Source organism: Haematobia irritans, chromosome 4 (genome assembly GCF_050003625.1).
Source record: "Haematobia irritans isolate KBUSLIRL chromosome 4, ASM5000362v1, whole genome shotgun sequence".
NCBI lineage: Eukaryota > Metazoa > Arthropoda > Insecta > Diptera > Muscidae > Haematobia > Haematobia irritans.
The window spans coordinates 96322870-96326846 of record NC_134400.1 but is presented as its reverse complement, the minus strand read 5'-3'; positions in this window follow the sequence as shown (position 1 = coordinate 96326846).

The following is a 3977-nucleotide window of genomic DNA, read 5'->3' as shown; positions in this document are numbered from 1 at the left end:
CATCTTCGAACTTGACCTGCGCGCAGACAAAAGACGATTCTGTGCCAAATTTCAGGACGATAGCTCCATTATTGAATGCTGTAGCGTGATTACAACAGACAGCCAGACAGACAGACAGACGGACAGACGGACATGCTTATATCGTCTTAGAATTTCTCCCTGATCAAGAATATATATACTTTATATAGTCGGAAATCGATATTTCGATGCGTTACAAACGGAATGACAAACTTATTATACCCCGTCACCATTCTATGGTGGTGGGTATAAAAATAGACATCAAACTAACTCGACAATCAATTTATAATAAAGCAACTAAAAGTACCCTACGGGAAAGTGGTGCAAATTGCCACTGACGGATCTATCACAGAACTGGTACCTTTACTCCAGTGAGTTGCAATTTTCACATTTAGTGAAATAAAATTATCAGAACAACCTTTTGTTCGACATATTTCAAAAGTTTTTTTTTCATGTCGGATTCGATTAGGAGCCCAAATTGAAAAAGATTTCTAAGAGTTTGTCCGAGACTGGTTCCTGAGGACCTGTTTATGGGTTGCTCCTGCTAAATTGTCCCAGGACGCGTCCTAAAATGTAAGTTTACTCCGTCAATGACAAACCCATGTTAAAGTGGACGGTCCCTTCCATACGTTTAGATCAGAACTGGGACTAGTCCATACACACCAGGGACTAGTCCTGTACCAGTTCTGTGGTTGATCCATTTCCCGTAGGGTAGTTCCACATTTTTCCAGCAAATTAATGCGTAATTTTTTGTTTTCTTTTTTTAAATAGTTTAAAAAAAGAGTAAGAATAAATAAAATGGTCCAAATTATTCAAATTTTGCCACAAAAATGCTAAATCCATTATAGAAAAATCGATGTTATTTGAAAATATTCGAGGGAAAACGTTTCAAACAAGCGTTAGAATGCATTAAAAAGGTATACTAATTATTTATTTGGGAAAATATCACAAAATTTTTAATTCACATTCAAAACACTGAATTCGGATCACACCTTAAGAAGTGATGCAAATTCACTGCAATGGCTGTTTAAACGGTGGACATTCGTTCTATGACAAGTTCATATTACATTCATCGCTACTCCGCCCATTTTGTACCACTTCCAGACCCAAAAAGAACATTTTCACTTCTTTTTTGGCGACGCTTTTTTGCAGCATTACTAAGATATTAATTTATAAAAGAATAGTTTTAATATCAATTGCTATTTTTTATTCAACTAAATCATAAGTTCAACCACAGCTTTATTTCATAAATATCAGACTTCTACCACAACCCAAGTAATTCGATTGTGCATGAAAGTCTTTAGTGGAACTTTGTGCGTTGTACGAGTATATACTTGTTTAATTTTTATAAAAATGTAAAATCGTAAATAGGATTTCAAATTCTGGGGGGCGAAACTTTTTCTGGGGGGTCTAAGCCCCCTCCCCAGAGGCCTTCCTACGCTTATGACTTTATGGGATAAACGTAGACTCATTTACAGGATGTGAAAACAATTGAACAAAAACATTTTTGTATTCTCACCACCATAGGATATACCCCCATATTAACTTTGTCATTCCGTTTGTAACACATCGAAATATTGCTCTAAGACCCCATAAGGTATATATATTCTGGGTCGTGGTGAAATTCTGAGTCGATCTGAGCATGTCCGTCCGTCCGTTCGTCCGTCTGTTGAAATCACGCTAACTTCCGAACGAAACGAGCTATCGACTTGAAACTTGGCACAAGTAGTTGTTATTGATGTAGGTCGGATGGTATTGCAAATGGGCTATATCGGTCCACTTTTACGTATAGTATAAACGGACCCCCAAATTTAGCTTGCGAGGCCTCTAAGAGAAGCAAATTTCATCCGATCCGGCTGAAATTTGGTACATGGTGTTAGTATATGGCCTCTAACAACCACGCAAAAATTGGTCCACATCGGTCCATAATTATATATAGCCCCCATATAAACCGATCCCCCGATTTGGCTTGCGGAGCCTCTAAGAGAAGCAAATTTCATCCGATCCGGCTGAAATTTGGTATATGGTCTCTAACAACCATGCAAAAATTGGTCCACATCGGTCAATAATTATATATAGCCCCCATATAAACCGATCCCCCGATTTGGCTTTCGGAGCCCCTAAGAGAGGCAAATTTCATCCAATCCTGCTGAAGTTTGGTACATGGTGTTAGTATATGGTCTCAATGACTTGGAAGAGCAAAATCCATCCGATTCGGTTGAAATTTGGTACGTGATGTTAGTATATGGTATCCAACAACCATGCAGGAATTGGTTCATATCAGTCCATAATTATATATAGCCCCCATATAAACCGATCCCCAGATTTGACCTCCGGTGCCTTTTGGAGAAGCAAAATTCCTCCTGTTTGGTTGAAATTTGGTACGTGGTGGTAGTATATGATATTTAACAACCATGCCAAAAGTGGTCCATATCAGTCCAAAATCATATATAGCCCCCATATAAACCGATCCCGAGATTTGCTCTTGGAAGAGCAAAATTCATCCGAGTCAGTTGAAATTTGGTACATTGTGGTAGTATATGGCCGTTAACAACCATGCCTAGCTAGGTCCATATCGGTCTATAGTTATATATAGCCCTCAGATAAATCGATCCCAATCACATAAAAATTGGTCCATATCAAGTTCATAATTGTATATAGCCCACATATAAGCGACCCCCATATTTCAATTCTGGCTCTCTTCGTATCGTGCAAAAGTCCATATCGATTCGTAATTATTTGTAGACTTACCTATACACACAAAAAAACATTTTTCTGATTCAATCACGAAATTAATTAATCCAATTAATTATACCCTAAACCACATAGTGGTTTGGGTATAATAAGTTTGATCGGCCAAAAAATGTGCCTACCAGAAATATTGATTTTAGACCCCATAAAATATATACCGATCGACTCAGAATCACCTCCTGAGTCGATCTAGCGCTTGGTGTCCGTCCGTCCGTCCGTCCGTCCGTCCGTCCGTCTGTCTGTCCATGTATTTGTTGTTAACAGGATTCCGGTCGCAATTATTAACCGATTTTGATGAAATTTGGTACAGGGAGTTTTTTGGGCACAAGGACGAACGCTATTGAATTTGGAAGAAATCGGATCAAATTTAGATATAGCTCCCATATATATGTATCGCCCGATTTCGACAAATGGGGTCACGTTGCGCGTTTTTGCAAACGCATCGTCACCAAATTTGGCAAAAGGTAATCTTTTCCATCGCCCTTCAAGTCTGCAAAATTTCATCCAAATCGGTTCAGATTTAGATATAGCTCCCATATATATGTATCGCCCGATTTTCCCAAATTTGTCCACAAAACCCTTATTTATCAACCGATCTGACCCAAATTTGGCTAAATGTAGTCTTTTATAGCACTTACTATATGTGCAAAAAATCATCGAAATCGGTTCAGATTTAGATATAGCTCCCATATATATGTACCGCCCGATTTTTCTAAATTTGGCCATAAAACCCTTATTTATTAACCGATCTTACTAAAAGTTTGCTAGATTCAGTCCTCTATAGTACTAACTATATGTGCAAAATTTCATCGAAATCGGTTCAGATGTAGATATAGCTCCCATATATGTATCACCCGATTTTGAAAAATTCGCCCCTAATAACCTTATGTTTGACCATACAAGCCCATTTCTTAACTGATCTTACTCAAATCTTGCACAAGGTAACCTTTTGTGGTATTAATCAAACCCGCAAAATATTATGCAGTTTGGTTCAGATTTAGATATAGCTTCCATATATAAGCATCGCTCTATTTTCCCAAATTTCGCCATAATACTCTTATTTATTAACCAATGTTACTCAAATTTCAAATTTTGATGTACTAGCCGATCGTATTTATACGTACTTGTAGCTTTTACATTTTTACAAATTTTAATTTATTACCCACACTAATTTAACGATTTTCTCTTTTTTAATAATGGGCTCAATA